The sequence below is a fragment of the Heterodontus francisci genome, chromosome 11, assembly GCF_036365525.1.
Source record: "Heterodontus francisci isolate sHetFra1 chromosome 11, sHetFra1.hap1, whole genome shotgun sequence".
Lineage (NCBI taxonomy): Eukaryota > Metazoa > Chordata > Chondrichthyes > Heterodontiformes > Heterodontidae > Heterodontus > Heterodontus francisci.
This window is the reverse complement of record NC_090381.1, coordinates 33,547,888-33,567,599: the sequence shown is the minus strand read 5'-3', so window position 1 is coordinate 33,567,599 and position 19,712 is coordinate 33,547,888. Positions and strand designations below refer to the sequence as shown.

The 19,712-nt window shown below is 47.5% G+C and overlaps 1 protein-coding gene across 3 annotated transcripts in view; it reads right to left on the bottom strand.

The window, feature by feature from the left end:
* The window catches only part of LOC137374835 (nuclear body protein SP140-like protein), a 101,523-nt gene extending 82,060 nt beyond the window's left edge, over nucleotides 1-19,463 (bottom strand). The window contains exon 1 of one of the 3 annotated variants that reach the window (XM_068041380.1): nucleotides 19,298-19,463. The gene's annotated coding sequence lies outside the window, so the exon portion shown is untranslated. Of the gene's footprint in view, nucleotides 1-17,116; nucleotides 17,272-19,297 lie in introns of those variants that run through there. The other 2 variants (XM_068041379.1, XM_068041381.1) reach the window with 2 other exon arrangements.
* Nucleotides 19,464-19,712: the final 249 nt, after the last annotated feature.

Genomic DNA, 19,712 nt, shown 5'->3' with positions numbered 1-19,712 from the left:
ACACTCGGACCACCCTGAGAGGAGCCCCCAGATGTGGTCAGCCTCTCCTCCTCCCTTTCAAGGCTCACTTGAACTTCTCTGCTCACCAGAGAAGGATGAGGACCTGGAGAAGTCTCCAAGCACCTGTTCCTTCTCTCTCCTTACCACTGCTGCATCGAGCTCATGGCCATGGTGAAAATGTGCAGGTCTGCGCACATTTCTGGGATCTGGTTCTTCATGAAGGTCGCCAGCCTCTCGAGGGAGGAAGCTATGCGCTCACATGCCTGAGACATGGCAGCACTCATGTTGCGGATGGACTCCTCCCTCGTTCACTCATGGCTGCATACTGCCTCTGGCATCTAACCCAGATGTTGCATTACTTCACTCTGCAACTCCAGCATGCCCTGTGCTGTTGACACCAGAGACACATCATCAACCTGGGGCTCAGCATGGGCCTGACCACCCACAGTCCTCTGACTGTCAGTGACCTCGGCTGTTTCAGCCTCAGCCAGCTGCTTGGGTGCATGTGTGGTGCTCTCACCAGCTTGTGATCCTGATTCTACAGCCGAGCGGAAACCCACTGAGGTGAAAGTATCTGCGCTGGTGAAAGCTGCAGAAGAGTCATGGGACTGTACATCCTCTGAGTGGTCCTATTCCTCGGAGATTGATGGTTGAGCCCTGCAGTTGCAATCTCCTGCGCATGCCAAACTGCATGAGAGAACACATACAAGTGTGGGTAAGGCTGTTCAGATCTCGTCATGCCAACCATATGTGATGTGGGTCAATGGAAGCTAATTCTCACTCTCTTGCGCAGAGATTCCAGTCTCTCCATCTGATATTGCATGGCCCGAGATCCCCAACAATTCCAAGGACTCTTCCTTGGTTACAGTGAGAGGACAAAGATCAGGAATTCCTCCACCAGTCCAGGCTGTCTCCCTCCTGCTGTGTGCCCTCTTGTCCTGCAAGGGGAAGGAGGGGATAGTAGAGATTGGCAGAGGAATCAACAGGACAGTTCTGCTAATGGCTCCTCATCCCCTGCTGGGGGATCTGGTGTATCTCATGCTGACACATGCTGTCAAGGGAGTAAATGGGGCTGAGCTATGAAGGAAGGTGGTCTGTGACTGAAATGCAGCCATGCATCTGTCAAAATGAGGTGATTCCTACCCCCTCTTCCATCGCTGTGGTAGTGCCACCCTCCACATGTCGTGCACCTTCCTGCGTAGTTTTTCTTATTCATTCATGGGATGTGGACGACAATGGCTGGCCCAGCATTTACTGCCCATCCTCAATTGCCCTTGAGAAGGTGGTGGTGAGCTGCCTTCTTGAACTGCTGCAGTCCATGTGGGGTAGGTACACCCATAGTGCTGTTAGGAAGGGAGTTCCAGGATTTCTAGGAACGACGATATAGTTCCAAGTCAGGATGGTGTGTGACTTGGAGGGGAACTTGCCGGTGGTGGTGGTGTTCCCATACATCTGCTGCCCTTGTCCTTCTAGGTGGTAGAGGTCGTGGGTTTGGAAGGTGCTGTTGAAGGAATCTTGGCGCGTTGCTGCAGTGCAACTTGTCGATGGTACACACTGCTACCACTGTCCGTTGGTGGTGGAGGGAGTGAATGTTTGTGGGTGGGGTGCCAATCAAGCGCGCTGCTTTGTCCTGGATGGTGTCGAGCTTCTTGAGTGTTGTTGGAGCTGCACCCATCTAGGCAAGTGGAGAGTATTCCATCACACTCCTGACTTGTGCCTTGTAGGTGGTGGACAGGCTTTGGGGAGTCAGGATGTGAGTTACTCGCTGCAGGATTCCTAGCCTCTGACCTGCTCTTGTCGCCATATTATTTATCTGGCTGATCTTATGATTGAAGGTAAGTCATTGATGAAGCAGCTGAAGATGGTTGCGCCGAGGAAACGACCCTGAGGAACTCCTGCAGTGATGTCCTGGAGCTGAGATGATTGACCCCCAACAACCACAACCATCTTCCTTTGCGCTAGGTATGACTCTAACCAGTGGAGAGTTTTCCTCCTGATTCCCATTGACTCCAGTTTTGCTAGGGCTCCTTGATGCCATACTCGGTCAAATGCTGCCTTGATGTCAAGGGCAGTCACTCTCACCGCACCTCTTGAGTTCAGCTCTTTTGTCCAAGTTTGAACCAAGGCTGTAATGAGGTCTGGTGCTGAGTGGCCCTGGCGGAACCCAGACTGAGCGTCAGTGAGCAGGTTATTGCTAAGCAAGTGCCGCTTGATCGCACTGTCGATGACACCTTCCATCACTTTATTGATGATTGAGAGTAGACTGATGGGGCGGTAATTGGCCGGGTTGGATTTGTCCTGCTTTTTGTGTACAGGACATACCTGGGCAATTTTCCACATTGCCGGGTAGATACCAGTGTTGTAGCTGTACTGGAACAGCTTGGCTAGGGGCGTGGCTAGTTGGGGAGCACAGGTATTCAATATTATTGCTGGAAAGTTGTCAGGGCCCATAGCCTTTGCAGTATCCAGTGCCTTCAGTCGTTTCTTGATATCACGTGGAGTGAATCAAATTGGCTGAAGACTGGCATCTGTGATGCTGGGGACTTCAGGAGGAGGCCGAGATGCATCATCAACTCGGCACTTCTGGCTGATGATTGTTGCAAACGCTGCAAAAGCTTCAGTCTTATCTCTTGCACTGATGTGCTGGGCTCCCCCATCATTGAGGATGGGGATATTTGTGGAGCCACCTCCTCCAGTTAGTTGTTTAATTGTCTACCACCATTCATGGCTGGATGTGGCAGGATTGCAGAGCTTAGATCTGATCCATTGGTTGTGGGATCGCTTAGCTCTGTCTATCGCATGCTGCTTACGCAGTTTGGCATGCAAGTAGTCTTGGGTTGTAGCTTCACCAGATTGACACCTCATTTTGAGGTATGCCTGGTACTGCTCCTGCACTCTTCATTGAGCCAGGGTTCATCCCCTGGCTTGGTAATGGTAGAGTGGGGACTATGTCAAGCCATAAGGTTACAGATTGTGGTTGAGTACAATTCTGCTGCTGCTGATGGCCCACAGCACCTCATGGATGCCCAGTTTTGCATTGCGAGATCTGGTCAAAATCTATCCCATTTAGTACGGTGGTAGTGCCACACAACATGATGGAGGGTATCTGCAATGTGAAGACGGTACTTTGTCTCCGCAAAGACTGTGCAGTGGTCACGCCTATCAATACTGTCATGGACAGGTGCATCTGTGGCAGGAAGATTGGTGAGGACAAGCTTAAGTATATTTTTCCCTCTTGTTGGTTCCCTCACCCCTTGCCGCAGAGCCAGTCTAGCAGCTATGTCCTTTAGGACATGGCCAGCTCGGTCAGTCATGGTGCTACCGAGCCACTCTTGGTGAAGGACATTGAAGTCCCCACCCAGAGTACATTCTGTGCCCTTGCCACCCTCAGTGCTGCTCAACATGGAGGAGTACTGATTTAGCAGTAGGTGGTAATCAGCAGGAGGTTTCCTTGCCCATGTTTGACCTGATGCCATGAGACTTCATGGGGTTCAGAGTTAATGTTGAGGACTCCTAGGGAAACTCCCTCCCGGCTGTATACCACTGTGCCGGGTCTGTCCTGACGGTATGACGGACATGCCCAAGGATGGCAATGGTGGTGTCTGGGAGATTATTGTTAAGGTATGATTTTGTGAGTATGATTATGTCAGGCTGTAGCTTGTCAAGTCTGTTGGACAGCTCTCCCAACTTTGGCACAAGCCCCCAGATGTTAGTAAGAAGGACTTTGCAGGGTCGACAGGGCTAGCTTTGCCATTGTTGTTTCCGGTGTCTGGGTCGATGCCGGGTGGTCCGTCTGGTTTTATTCCTTATTGACTTTGTTGCGGTTAGATACAACTGAGTGGTTTGCTCGGCCCTTTCCGAGGGCATGTAAGAGTCAACTACATTGCGATGCGTCTGGAGTCACATGTAGACCAGATCAGGTAAGGACAGCAGCTTTCTTTCCCTGCAGGACATTAGTGAACCAGATGGGTTTTTACAACAAATGACAATGGTTTCATTGGACTAGCTTTTTAATTCCATATTTTTATTAGTTGAATTCAAATTCCACCTTCTGCCATGGTCAGATTCAAACCCATGTCCGCAGAACAAGACCCTGGGTTTCAGGGTTCCTAGTCCAGTGATAATACCACTGCGCCACCGCCTCCCCTCATGCACGTGCAGTCATCAAAAATGAGAGTGGTATGGAGCTCTCACTGAGGCTGAACGCAGGATGTCATTGAGCCTTTTTTGGCACTGCACCTAGTTCCGGTGGGTGACCCCATGGCTGCGGACCTCCTCTGTGATCTCCGTCCAGGCTCGCTTGGTTACGCAGGAGGACCACTTCTAGTCATCGCTGGGGTCGAGAAGCTCCCGCCTTTCCCTTGCAGCCTGGAGGAGAATCTGCAGGGAGGCATCACTGAACTGTGGGGCCAGTCCGTGTCTTGCCTCGGCGTTCCTGTGCTGTTCTCTTCGGGGTTTAGGGGATCCAGGAATCAGTCCAGCAACATTTTCACCAATCAAATGAAAGCTGCCATTGATTCTAAGGCAGGAGTGAATGCAGGGCTGGCAGACTTTTAAATATGGCACCAACACCTGCTCCGGAGTCATGTGATGCCGTAATTGGCAACATGATTGTTGGAGGCCCACGTCTGCAGTATGCAAAATGGCCGCCCGCCACATTATCTCGGTGTGGTGGCTGCCCATGTGACAGACAGGAACGGTGCTCATTTCTGGGCCCAATATTAACTGGACCAAATCTGTGATGTGGAAAATTAAAGTGGAGAGGCAGAAATGAGAAACTCCACGTAGGTGGTGGGATAGGGCAGTGGTAAAGATAAATGGGTGAGTAGGCCCGTGTATCAATGGTGACTTGGAGCATTGGGTTGGAAACCCAGTGGGGGTGAAAGGAAGAGGAGAGGCCTAAGGCATGCTGCAGGCCTACGGATGATAAATAAGAGGTCATTCATAAATATACTAAATTTAACTAAATATAAAATAAGTGAAACGTACCTGTAACCCAACCTTGAGGAATGGATGGAGTTTGTCGTAGTTGCAATGCCTCCACGTATCCATGGTTTAGAATTAGAACATTACAGCGCAGTACAGGCCCTTCGGCCCTCGATGTTGCGCCGACCTGCGAAACCATCTGACCTACACTATTCCATTTTCATCCATATGTCTATCCAATGACCACTTAAATGCCCTTAAAGTTGGAGAGTCTACTACTGTTGCAGGCAGGGTGTTCCACGCCCCTACTACTCTCTGAGTAAAGAAACTACCTCTAACATCTGTCCTATATCTATCACCCCTCAACTTAAAGCTATGTCCCCTCGTGTTTGCCATCACCATCCGAGGAAAAAGACTCTCACTATCCACCCTATCTAACCCTCTGATTATCTTATATGTCGCTATTAAGTCACCTCGCCTCCTCCTTCTCTCCAACGAAAACAACCTCAAGTCCCTCAGCCTTTCCTCGTAAGACCTTCCCTCCATACCAGGCAACATCCTAGTAAATCTCCTCTGCACCCTTTCCAAAGCTTCCACATCCTTCCTATAATGCGGTGACCAGAACTGCACTCAATACTCCAGGTGCGGTCTCACCAGAGTTTTGTACAGCTGCAGCATGACCTCGTGGCTCCAAAACTCAATCCCCCTACTAATAAAAGCTAACGCACCATATGCCTTCTTAACAGCCCTATTAACCTGGGTGGCAACTTTCAGGGATTTATGTACCTGGACACCAAGATCTCTCTGTTCATCTACACTACCAAGAATCTTCCCATTAGCCCAGTACTCTGCATTCCTGTTATCCCTTTCAAAGTGAATCACCTCACACTTTTCCGCATTAAACTCCATTTGCCATCTCTCAGTCCAGCTCTGCAGCCTATCTATGTCCCTCTGTACCCTACAACATCCTTCGGCACTATCCACAATTGAAAGTTAAATAAATATAGCTGCTTACTAAATGGATGAGAGATTACATCCAAGCATGATACCTACCAGTCACACCATAGTCATGATGCAAATGGTTATGACTCAAAATTGTGACAAGAGGAATAAGAAAAAACATTTACAGGAAACGTGCACCATCCACAAATCTTTGAATATATTATTGAAAAATAAGCAGAGAATGGCTGCTTGTATGCAACAGCACCATGCCTTGGATTTCTTGCAGCATTGCTCTGGGCAATCTGGTGGATATGCTGGTGTGAAACGTGGGTGGTCAAGTGCTGATGGAAAACCTACATCATGCTCACAGCAGGAGCACGGGAACAATAAGTGAGCACAATGGCAGAAGAGCCAGCGATAGAGCAGATTTAACAGCTCGGGATAAAGTAAACAAATAAGGAGAAAGGGAGCGTTCAGTAACATTCCACCTGATTAGTCAAGATTGCAGTGTAGCTGTTGAAGAAACAAAAGTGAATGGTTCCACACTCTGCGACATTTCATTGCTTAAGCTTTTGGCACCTGTCTGATGGATATTTTCTCATCGTTTATTCTTCTATGTTCTCATAGCATGACTTGTATGTTACGTACTGAGTTGGATTTTAAGAAAACACTGCTAAACCAATGGCTACTTATAATCAGACTTAATTGGAACAGCTCATGCAACTGCCCAAGCCCACAGCACATTGACAGACATGCCAAACCCACCATCTCATAAATCAAGGGACAAACTCTTAAAAACAATTGAGATTTGGTATAAAAATCATGAGTTGCTACTTTTTTTCAAATATAATCCAATATAAATGGACAGTAGGGTTATCAACCTCATTAGTGGCTTATTTACTCTGAAACAGGTCAGAGTTCTGTACAAAAAATGTTTTTAACAATTCCACTTGTTATCCTTGCATGCATTCCCCACCATTTCCACAGCAGCCAAGGGAGCTAAATTACCAATTAATGCCAGGACTGTGATGTGATTCCAGCCCTACGAGGAACCAGGGCTCCAGGAGCCCCAAGGTCATTGTATCTACGCTGAATTAAAGCCCATGTTCCAAAGTTAACCAACCAATGCCTAACCCATTGCACAAACCAGCTCTCCACCTCTTGCACTTCAAAAGCTCTGCTGTCTGAGCAGAGATAAGTCCCCAAAATTAAATCTAAAATAGGATAGATGGAATGCTCCAGACTCAATGGGCAGGATTTTATTCTGCCCTTAGAGACGGGAACAGAGGCAGGGGGGCAAACAAAGTGACAAGGGAGCGCTGTTCCTAACTTGCCCAGGTCTCCTGCCATTTTGTCTGGGCTGGGGAAAGCCAAGGACAGCCTTCCTGCCCTTGGTCAATTGAGGCCGTTCAGTTGCCAATTAATGGCTACATAAGGGCCTCTTTCCCCTCTGTTCCGACTTTATTGAAGGCAATGGGGTCTGTCGCTGCACGGAGATATTGCCAGGGTGGCATCCTAGTGGCCTCGGGGTTGGGAGGCCCTCTTTTGGGGGCAATCCAGATCGCCCAGAGGTCCCTCCCCCATCGGCGATGACCACCCCCGCCCCCCACCACCACAGGACAGCATCCCCCCCCACCACCCTCACTAACTCCCCTCGTCACTGAGCCTGCCTGAATGTTCCCAGTGACACTGACCCCTTACCTGTCTTGGGGTATCCTCCTTCTTTAGTACTGCAGGACCTCGTGCAGTACCAGCAGTGGCCACCACTCCCAGTGGCACTGCTGTACTGCAGAGCTGTCGGCCTTCCGACTGGCTAGCAGCTCTGAAGATAAGATCACGTCCTTTAAAGGGACAGCATTCCCAACAGCGGGCAGTTAATTGGCTTCCTGCCATTAAATTGCAACAGGGGTCCAGCAAAGTGCCATAGCGGGCTCCTCCCCTGTGTATGGCCTGCTGCCGGGAACCCCATCACTGGCATAAAATCCTGTCCAATGGGTCTCACTCATTCTCCTATGTTGATGAATCCCACTCTTTAGAATAAGCACAGCTTCACAGAGTTAACTGGGCCTTGCTGTCTTTAACAAGAACTCTCACTAAGATGAAGGCCTCTTTCCCCCAAACCTCTCCCCCAAAACCAGTAGCTAACCCTGGGGTACAATTCTTGGAACAAGCTGCTACTTGAGGCCGAGACACAGACACCAACCTGGACTTTCGTCCACCCTCCCCCACCCCCGCTGACTTCAAGAGCCAAGATCTCGCAGACCGCTAATAACAGCCGCTGGCCCATGCTCTCTCTCCCATCCCTGGGCCGACATCGGCATGATGTGGGAATTGCCTCCTTAAGGTGTTGCATCATTCTACCTAATCCTGAACTGAGAAAAACGAATACTACCGAGGCTAGCAGTTTGAACTGTCAATGGTGATGCAATGGAAATCAGGAATGTGCAAAGGCCGGAATCGAAGGATTGCGGAGATGTCAGAGTGTTATAGGGCTGGTGAAGGTTAGAGATAGGGAGGAGTGAGGGCATGGAGGCAGTTGAAAACAAGAATGTGTATTTTAAAATTGAAACATTGCCAGACCGAAAGCCAATGTAGGTCAGATGAGTCACAAGAAGTAAAAGGAAATGAGATAGGTGAAAAATGAAAAACCAAACTTTGGCGTCAGAGAATGATTAGAATATGAAATGTGTGAGTTTATAGTAAATATAATGCTTGACCATCACTGACAAATCCTTGAATGTATATCAACAAGACAAGAACCAGACAAACCAGGAATAGTATTTTGCAATGTTTTGTGGTATTTGTAGTTTACTCACAAGAATGAATGGTAAATATCAGGGGAAAGTGATTTATTCTGTAAAGAATGAAATATTTCAGCAAACAGGTGTGGCAGAAACTAAGTTAAAAACATGGCTAGCAAGTAAGATCATGCCCGGGTAATACTACCATAAAACTTCAAATGCAATGTCTCTAGAACAATAATGGCCACACTTCAAAATGAATTCAATAACTGCAAAGTGTTTTGGGAGATCCCGAGAATCTGACCAGTGCTAGATAAAAGTGCCAGCTTGTAAATTCGACACTGGATCCCTGAATTTTGTATCATGATTTGCCATGCCTGAACTGCGCCAGAAGTAATCCGGAAGCCAGATTCGCTCAGGCGACCTTTAGTCACCTGGGATGCCCATCTGAAAAAGGCGTTATGCTCCTTAAATATGCAAACCAAGGTCCTAGGCCAGTTTCGGATTTGAATGTGAAATCCAGGTACAAATGGGAAGCGTGTGCAGCAAACTCCTCCTAGTTGTACCAGGCTAAGAGCAGCCGGAGCTGTGATCATTTTTTTTCTCAAGTATATACTTCGTTCATAACATTTGTAAAAATACATTACATAACAGTTCAAATTTGACATCACATGAAGTGCCATATGGATCAGTTTCTTTCAATACAGTACATGAGGTGCCTCACTACACTTATAGGTTATAGGTTATATTTACAATGCACATTTTCATTTCATGTCAAACATTCTCTGGCGCATACAGCCCGAGGGGTTTTAAACAGGTTCTAGCCCCTCGGTATACTGTGGCAGGTGGGTCTTACATAACGGCCTTTCCCCATTGAGCATTTGCAGCGGCTGCCCCAAGCTTTAGGGCGTCTCTCAGAAGGTATTCCTGGACCTTGGAATGTGCCAGTCTATAACACTTCGTCGTTGACAGCTCTTTGCACTTGAAGACTAGCAAGTTTCAGGCAGACTCAAGAGTGTCTTTCACTGAGTTGACGGACCTCCAGCAACAGTTGATGTTTATCTCAGTGTGCGTCCCTGGGAACAGCCCGTAGTGCACAGCCTCCTATGTTACAGAGCTGGTTGGGATGAACCTCGACAAAAACCACTGAATCTCTTTACAGACTTGCTTTGCAAAGGCACATTCCAAAAGGGGGTGGATGACAGTCTCTTACCCACTGCAGCTGCCTCGGGGGCAGCGTGCAGAGGCTGTGAGACTCAGGGCATGCAGAAGAATCTGATGGGGAGAGCCCTTCTCACCACCAGCCAAGCTATGTCTTGGTGCTCATTTGAAAGTTCAGGCAATGAGGCATTCTGCCAAATGAGTTTGACAGTCTTCTCGGAAATCATCCGACAGGATCCACCATCTCCTTTCCCCACAGGGCCTTGAAGACGCTATGTGCGGACCACTGCCTGATGGACTACTGGTCAAATGTGTTTTACTGTATAAACTTTTCCATGAGGGCAGTGGTTTGGCACCATCCAACTGAATGGTTCACAGCACCTCAGTACATAGTGACACTTGGTGATTTCATACCGGAGGTCTACGCACAGCTTGATGCAGCCATACACAAAGGCGGCCATCAGGATGAATGTCGGGTTGTTCTTTCCCTATTTATTTTGAGGTTTGAGCAGGGTGTCCCTGCGGACATGGTCCATTTTTGATCTCAAGATAAAGCGGAAGATGGCTCAGGTGACCGCCATGGTGCAGGAGTGGTGTATGGGCCAAACCTGTGCCACGTATAGCAACAGCGAGAGTGCCTCGCACCTGATGACCAGGTTCTTACCCATAGTGGAGAGGGAGCCACGCTCCCAGAAGACCAGTTTCTGTTTCACCATGCCTGCTCGCTCCTTCCAGTTTTTGGTGCACGCCCCGGCCCTTCTGAACCATATCCCCAGCACCTTCAGGTAGTCTAACCTGACGGTGAAGGGGACAAAGGATTGGTTGGCCCAATTCCCAAAGCACACGGCCTCCCTCTTGCCATGATTTACTTTGGCTCTCGAGGCCAGTTTGAACTGGTCACAGACGTTCATCAGTCTGCGCGAACAGACAACGGATCCAAGCAGAAGACAGCAATGTCGTCCATGTACAGGGAGGCTTTGACCTGAGTGCCTCCGCTGTCTGGGACTGTCACCCCTCTTATGCCCACATCCTTCATAATGGACTCAGCAAAAAGTTTGATACAGCAAACAAACAAGACAGGGGAGAGAGAACAGCCCTGCCTGACTCCAGGTTTGATTGGAAAACTTTCTGATTCCCACCCATTAATTGAGACTGCGCTACTGATGTTTGTGTAGAGCAGTTGGATCCAGTCGCAGATTCCCTCCCCAAACCCCATTTTGGAGAGCACGTCCATCATGTAGATGTGCAATATCCTGTCTAGGGTGTCTCCTGGTCTAAGCTGATAAGGCTGGTGTCTATCCTCCTGTCCCATACATAGGCGATCGTATCCCTTAGTAGCGCGAGGCTATCAGAGTACTTCCTGCCAGCTATGGTGTTGCTCTGATCAGAGTGAAACACCAACTCCAGAGCAGACGACCCAACTGGCGATGATTTTGGACAGAATTTTACAGAACACATTAAGCAGTGAGATGAGCCGCCAATTTCAGATTTCTGCCCTCTCCTCCTTCCACTTGTAGATGAGGGTGATGATGCCTTTCCTCAAGGATTCTAACATGCTGCCAGCCAGAAGCATACTCTCGTACACTTCCAGCAGGTCTCGGCCAATTCAATCCCACAGAGTCGAAAACAACCTGACCAGTAAGTCGTCACTTCCAGAAGTTTTACACGTCTCAAAGGACATGACGGCCTTTGTCAGCTCGTCCAGAGTTAGTGGTTTGTTCAGATTCTCCCGTGTACTGTCATCTAAGACCTCCGTGATAGAGTACAGGAAGGACTGGGAGGTAAAGGCCTGTTCGGGTCTGCAAATGAGACCTGACGCGAGTCTGACAGAACCCCATCCGACCCCAAGCCCGACACAGCCCGAGTCCCGTCATTTCTTCCCACGCCCGACCCGACCATCAGTTAACTTACAAAGAACAAAAAACAAAGAACAGTACAGCACAGTAACAGGCCATTCAGTCCTCCAAGCCTTCACCGATCTTGATGCCTGCCTAAACTAAAACCTTCTGCTCTTCCGGGGTCCGTATCCCTCTATTCCCATCCTATCCATGTATTTGTCAAGATGCCTCTTAAACGTCTCTATGGTACCTGCTTCCACCACCTCCCCCGGCAACACGTTCCAGGCACTCACCACCCTCTGTGTAAAAAACTTGCCTCGCACATCCCCTCTAAACTTTGCCCCTCGCACCTTAAACCTATGTCCCCTAGTAACTGACTCTTCCACCCTGGGAAAAAGCTTCTGACTATCCACTCTGTCCATGCCGCTTAAAACTTTGTAAACCTCTATCATGTCGCCCCTCCACCTCCGTCGTTCCAGTGAAAACAATCCGAGTTTTTCCAACATCTCCTCATAGCTAATGCCCTCCAGACCAGGCAACATCCTGGTAAACCTCCTCTGTACCCTCTCCAAAGCCTCCACGTCCTTCTGGCAGTGTGGCGACCAGAATTGCACGCAATATTCTAAGTGTGGCCGAACTAAAGTTCTGTACAGCTGCAGCAGGACTTGCCTATTTTTATGCTCTATGCCCCGACCGATGAAGGCAAGCATGCCGTATGCATTCTTGACTACCTTATCCACCTGCGTTGCCACTTTCAGTGACCTGTGGACCTGTACGCCCAGATCTCTCTGCCTGTCAATACTCCTAAGGGTTCTGCCATTTACTGTATACCTCCCACCTGCATTAGACCTTCCAAAATGCATTACCTCACATTTGTCCGGATTAAACTCCATCTGCCATTTCTCTGCCCAAGTCTCCAACCGATCTATATCCTGCTGTATCCTCTGACAATCCTCATCACTGTCGCAACTCCACCAACCTTTGTGTCGTCTGCAAACTTACTAATCAGACCAGCTACATTTTCCTCCAAATTATTTATATATACTACAAAGAGCAAGGGTCCCAGCACTGATCCCTGCGGAACACCACTAGTCACATTCCTCCATTCAAAAAAGCACCCTTCCACTGTTGCCCTCTGTCTTCTATGACAGAGCCAGTTCTGTATCCATCTTGCCAGCTCACCTCTGATCCCATGTGACTTCACTTTTTGTATCAGTCTGCCATGAGGGACCTTGTCAAAGGCTTTACTGAAGTCCATATAGATAACATCCACTGCCCTTCCTTCATCAATCATCTTTGTCACTTCCTCAAAAAACTCAATCAAATTAGTGAGATACGACCTCCCCTTCACAAAACCATGCTGCCTCTCACTAATAAGTCCATTTGTTTCCAAATGGGAGTAAATCCTGTCCCGAAGGATCCTCTCTAATAATTTCCCGACCACTGACGTAAGGCTCACCGGCCTATAATTTCCTGGATTATCCTTGCTACCCTTCTTAAACAAAGGAACAACATTGGCTATTCTCCAGTCCTCTGGGACCTCACCTGTAGCCAATGAAGATGCAAAGATTTCTATCAAGGCCCCAGCAATTTCGTCCCTTGCCTCCCTCAGTATTCTGGGGTAGATCCCATCAGGCCCTGGGGACTTATCTACCTTAATGCTTTGCAAGACACCCAACACCTCCTCCTTTTTGATAATGAGATGACTGAGACTATCTACACTCCCTTCCCTAGGCTCAGCATCCACCAAGTCCTTCTCCTTGGTGAATACTGATGCAAAGTACTCATTTAGTACCTCGCCCATTTCCTCTGGCTCCACACATAGATTCCCTTCTGAATTAGAATTAGAATTAGAATTAGAACTTTTTTTTTAGAACATTACAGCGCAGTACAGGCCCTTCGGCCCTCGATGTTGCGCCGACCTGTGAAACCATCTGACATACACTATTCCATTTTCATCCATGTGTCTATGCAATGTCCACTTAAATGCCCTTAAAGTTGGCGAATCTACTACTGCTGCAGGCAGGGCGTTCCACGCCCTTACTACTCTCTGAGTAAAGAAACTACCTCTCACATCTGTCCTATATCTATCACCCCTCAACTTGAAGCTATGTCCCCTCGTGTTTGCCATCACCATCCGAGGAAAAAGACGCTCACTATCCACCCTATCGAACCCTCTGATTATCTTATATGTCTCTATTAAGTCACCTCTCCTCCTCCTTCTCTCCAACGAAAACAACCTCAAGTCCCTCAGCCTTTCCTCGTAAGACCTTCCCTCCATACCAGGCAACATCCTAGTAAATCTCCTCTGCACCCTTTCCATAGCTTCCACATCCTTCCTATAATGCGGTGACCAGAACTGCACGCAATACTCCAGGTGCGGTCTCACCAGGGTTTTGTACAGCTGCAGCATGACCTCGTGGCTCCGAAACTCGACCCCCCTACTAATAAAAGCTAACACACCATATGCCTTCTTAACAGCCCTATTAACCTGGTTAGCAACCTTCAGGGATTTATGCACCTGGACACCTGAGTGGGCCAACCCTTTCCCTGGTTACCCTCTTGCTCTTTATATACGTATAAAAAGCCTTGGGATTTTCCTTAATCCTGTTTGCCAATGACTTCTCATAACCCCTTTTAGCCCTCCTGACTCCTTGCTTAATTTCCTTCCTACTGTCTTTATATTCCTCAAGGGATTTGTCTGTTCCTAGCTTCCAGCCCTTACGAATGCTTCCTTTTTCTTTTTGACGAGGCTCACAATATCCCGCTTTATCCAAGGCTCCCGAAACTTGCCAAACTTATCCTTCTTCCTCACAGGAACATGCTGGTCCTGGATGCTAATCAACTGATGTTTGAAAGACTCCCACATGTCAGATGTTGATTTACCCTCAAACAGCCGTCCCCAATCTAAATTCTTCAGTACCTGCCTAATATTGTTATAATTAGCCTTTCCCCAATTTAGCACCTTCACCCGAGGACTACTCTTATCCTTATCCACAACTACCTTAAAACTTATGGAATTATGGTCACTGTTCCCGAAATGCTACCCCACTGAAACTTCGACCACCTGGCCGGGCTCATTCCCCAATACCAGGTCCAGTACGGCCCCATCCCTAGTTGGCCTATCTACGTATTGTTTCAAGAAGCCCTCCTGGATGCTCCTTACAAATTCTGCCCCATCCAAGCCCCTAGCATTAAGTGAGTCCCAGTCAATATCGGGGAAGTAAAAATCACCCATCACTACAACCCTGTTACCTTTAAATCTTTCCAAAATCTGTCTACATATCTGCTCCTCTACCTCCCGCTGGCTGTTGGGAGGCCTGTAGTAAACCCCCAACATCGTGACTGCACCCTTCCTATTCCTGAGCTCCACCCATATTGCCTTCCGTTTTTCACTTTGTACCTTACCTGCACATGCTTAAAATAACTGTAACAAAACCACTTCTAAACTCCAAAAAGTAAATTAACATTAGAGTCACTTACCTGAGGTGGTGAGAGAGCGCGTCCAACCCGGCACGACCTGACCCGAGCCCGAATGCCGGACCCGGATGTGTGACCTGACCCGAACCCAACAAATGTCGTCGGGTCCCATCGGGTTCGGGTCGGGTAGGCCATGCTGTCTGTGGGCTTCACGACATACAGCCCAGTGTTAAAGGATTTGCTGATCCTTAGTATGTCGGGCTGCGATGACGTTAGTGCCATCCGCTTCCTTCAGACTACTGAATCAACAATTTTTTTCTTCCCAAAATATACTTTATTCATAAAAATCTGTAAAAATTACATTCCCAAACAGTTTAAAACAGCATCGTCAAAAAATACAAACAGTGCAAAGGTGATCAGTTTCCTTCTATACAATCATGAGTTGCCTCACAACCCTTCCATTTCATTGTCATGCCATATACATTTTCACATTTACAGCACACAAAATTTCTCCGATACAGTTCAAGGGGTTTCCCATGGATCCAGCCCCTCAGTTCAGCTTGGTGGGGGTCCTTACACTGTGATCTTTCCCCATTAAGCCTTTGCTGCGGCTGCCCCAAGCTTTAGTGCGTCCCTCAGCACGTCGTCCTGGACCTTGGAATGTGCCAGTCTGCAACATTCGGTGGTGGACAACTCTTTGCGCTGGAAGACCAGCAAGTTTCGGGCAGACCAAAGGGCGTCTTTCACCGAATTGATAGTCCTCCAGCAGCAGTTGATGTTTGTCTCGGTGCGCGTCCCCGGGAACAGCCCGTAGAGCACAGACTCCTGTGTTACAGAGCTGCTTGGGATGAACCTCAACAAAAACCACTGCATCTCTTTCCACACCTGCTTTGCAAAGACACATTCCAGGAGGAGGTGGGCAACCGTCTCTTCCCCACCACAGCCACCGCGGGGGCATTGTGTGGAGGGAGCGAGACTTCGGGCGTGCATGAAGGATCTGACGGGGAGGGCCCTTCTCACCACCAGCCAAGCTACATCTTGATGCTTGTTTGAAAGTTCTGGTGATGAGGCATTCCGCCAAATGACTTTGACGGTCTGCTCGGGGAACCATCCGACAGGATCCACCGTTTCCTTTTCCCGTAGGGCCTTGAGGACATTCCGTGCAGACCACTGCCTGATGGATCGGTGGTCAAAGGTGTTTTCCCGCAGAAACTGCTCCACGAAGGATAGGTGGTACGGCACGGTCCAACTGCATGGAGCGTTCCACGGCAATGTGACCAGGCCCATCCTTCGCAACACCGGGGACAGATAGAACCTCAGCACGTACTGACACTTGGAGTTTGCGTACTGGGGATCTACACACAGCTTGATGCAGCCGCACATGAATCAACAATGAAGGGATCGCAGGAGGCTGCTTAAACAAAAGTCACTTTTTACTTTAATGTACTCAGGAGAAGAAGGAGTGCTCCTGCTCATCCCATAAATACTCCAGCCCATATAATGCTTTCCCCGGAATCACGTCTCCCCAAGACCCAAACTGCCACTGAGCTCAGGATAGGAGCGAGCCGATTCTCATTGCCCCCCACGTCCCTGACCGGCAAGCTGCAACTGGGCATCTATTTGGTGTCCACAGCTCATCTGCATCATTTAAATGAAGCCCAAAGCCAGATTTGACTCAGGTCTAAGAGCTGTCACTCACTGTGTTTTGGGCACAAGCCAAATTTCTACCCCGAGCATTCTTTTTTCTCCCCCCTCTCTTTATTTCTTGACATTCCCTGTTCCAGAAGAAATAGTTTGAATTTCCTAAGACTCATCTCCTGACCATAGTTTCTCATCCCTGATCTCATCCTAATATTAACATTGTGTACTTGCTAACGTGCTTTCCATAAGGCATTACCTAAAAGTGCAGACAGTACTTTTAAAAGTGACCAAATCATTGTATCATTTCTTCAATACTGTAGTACTCTGTATCACTGTTTATATAACCCGACAGGAACTGACATCAAACCACGGTGTGAGTAAATCTGTAGAAATGGAACCTCCTTCATCGTTTCAAACTGTGAACTAACTCAGACAAATAACACTTACCTTGAGTATTGATGGTCTTGGGGATTGGCAACTGGCCTGAGTGTTTGAAGGCACAGGCCACCTCTAAGCTTGAGTTCAAACTGCTCAATTTCGGTTGAGGGGTGTGGTATTACATTTCAACAGGAAATAATTTTGCTGCCTTTTAAGGAGCATCTGCAAAGTTCCTCGCCTTGTCCCAAAGGCACAAAATTGAAAAGAGATGTTTCCTTTTATTTACTTTATTTGAATGAAAGGGCAATTTACCCTGCCTTCCCCCACACCCCACCTCTTTACAGGAACTCTTGTTAATTATTGCCTGACTGTACTCTGGGTTAGTCACTATTTACAACATGGAGCTAATTGACGAGTCAATGCAACCATTTGTGTGCATTGAATTCATCCAAAAACATTGCCACTTACTTTAGAATTAGCAACTGCACTAGATCCAACACAGAAAGCACATTCAACCCTTCAAAAGGGTGAAGGGTGGCTTATTGGAATAATGAAGGAAAAAATGTCCCTGGTAAAATACACGGCACCACTGGGCTGAGTAGAGCAAACTGTACGTTGTATCTAACACCCACTGTACTTGGACTAGGAGTGTTTGATGGGACAGTGTACAGAGAGCTTTACTCTGTATCTAATCAACACTGTACCTGGACTGGGAGTATTTGATGCAACAGTGAAGAGGGAGCTTTATATCTAATCTGCGCTGAACCCGGACTAGGAATGTTTGATGGGACAGTGTAGAGGGAGCTCTGCTCTGAATCTAACTCATGCTGAATCCGGACTGGGAGTGTTTGCTAAAGCAGTGTGAAGGGAGCTTTGCTCTGTATCAAATCCACACTGTATCCAGTCTAGGAATGTTTGATGGGACAGTGTAGAGGGAGCTTTACTCTTTATCTAACCCACACTGAACCCAGACTGGGAATGTCTGATGGGGCAGTCTACCCCTACCGTGGCCAAGCTGTTGTTTTCTTATCAGGATCATGCATTCAAATTTTCAATTAAACTGTTTCTGACTTATTTTTCAAATATAACAATCTTACAAATTATTTTTTTTTCCATTAATGCTTGTAAATACCCATGATGTACCTGATTAGAGTATTTGATATGTAGAGGCAGCTTTACCCTGCATCTATCCCATGGTGTAATTGACCTAGGAGCGCTTGATGTGCACAAAAAGTTTTGTTATGTTTCTAATCTATGCTGTAGTATTTGATGAGACAGCCTTACTCTGCAGCAAACTCATCCTGAAACTGACCTGGGGGTGTTAACCAAAGCTATGCCACACGTCAGAGTACCTGACACTGACAATGGGAACAAGCAGAGTCTGGTATCGTTCACTGGATCTGTGCAATCTGCATAGAAACAAGTAAAATTTCAATCAGAGTCCTCTACGCTTCATATCATTGTGGAATTTTGAGATGATCCCTAGTGACAGTCTGAACTGGAAGCACAGCACACAGCTGAAAAAACGTTTCACACAAATCAGAGAAGTGCTTTTCTTTCTGAATTTAAACTTAACATTTTACATCACGAGTTCCAATAATCCCTTCAAACTGCTCAGTATTAAAGGAAATTCAGTTCCTGCAATATCTGAAAAATGGGAGGTTCTGCTTCAGTGAAAGAAACAAACAATGAGTCACATTGGCATTGTGTCCCGCCAATACGCATTGACTATAGGCAGTGTCAGAAGCTTTACCCAATGTAAAATATGACAGCAAGAGTTGTATGCAAATTCTCCGTCTCTCCCTTGGGGATATATGTCTGTCCCTTGTCGGGGATATATATTGGTTTACTGATTAGGAACAGTCTATCCCTCTTCAGGGATATATATATTTGTATACTGATTCAGAACAGTTTGTCCCTCTTCAGGGATATATACATATTTGTAATACTGATTAGGAACGGTCTGTCCCTCTTCAGGGATATATATTTGTATACTGATTGGGTTCAGTTTGTCTCACCCTCAGGCATATATTTGTATATTGATTAGCTTTTCTCAATCTGTCTCCCTCAAGGAGTTATCTGTAAATTAACTCGTGCCTCTACATCCCCCCTTCCCCAGGGAGAAACCTGTACTTTGACTGTCTCTCTGTCTCCCTCCCTTAGTGAGATATCTACATACTGTATGATATATCTTAGTCTCTGTCCCTCAGAGGGATTAATGACCTTTTTCGCCCTTCATGAAATACTTACATACTATTCAGTGCCTCTCAGTCCCTCTGTCCCAGGGACAAATGTGAACATCGAGGATTGTCTCTCAGGCCTCCCGCAGCAAGGACAAAAGTGTACACTGAGTAGTGTCGCTCAGTCCCCTTCCCTTAGTGAGACACTTATATTTCAGTGTGCCTCCTCAGGGAGCATGCCTTGTACACTGGCTGGTTTCTCTTCCTTCTGAGTCAGCATAGGTCACAGGATCATTAACAACAGTGACTTGCATTTATGCAGTGCCTTTAATGCAGTAAAATGTCCTAAGGTGCTTCACAGGAGTGAAAAATTTGACACCAAACCATGAAAGGGGTTATGAGCCCAGATGACCCAAAGCTTGGTCAAAGAGGTAGGTTTTAAAGAGGAAAGAGAGAAAGGGAGGCAGAGAGGTTTAGGGTGGGAA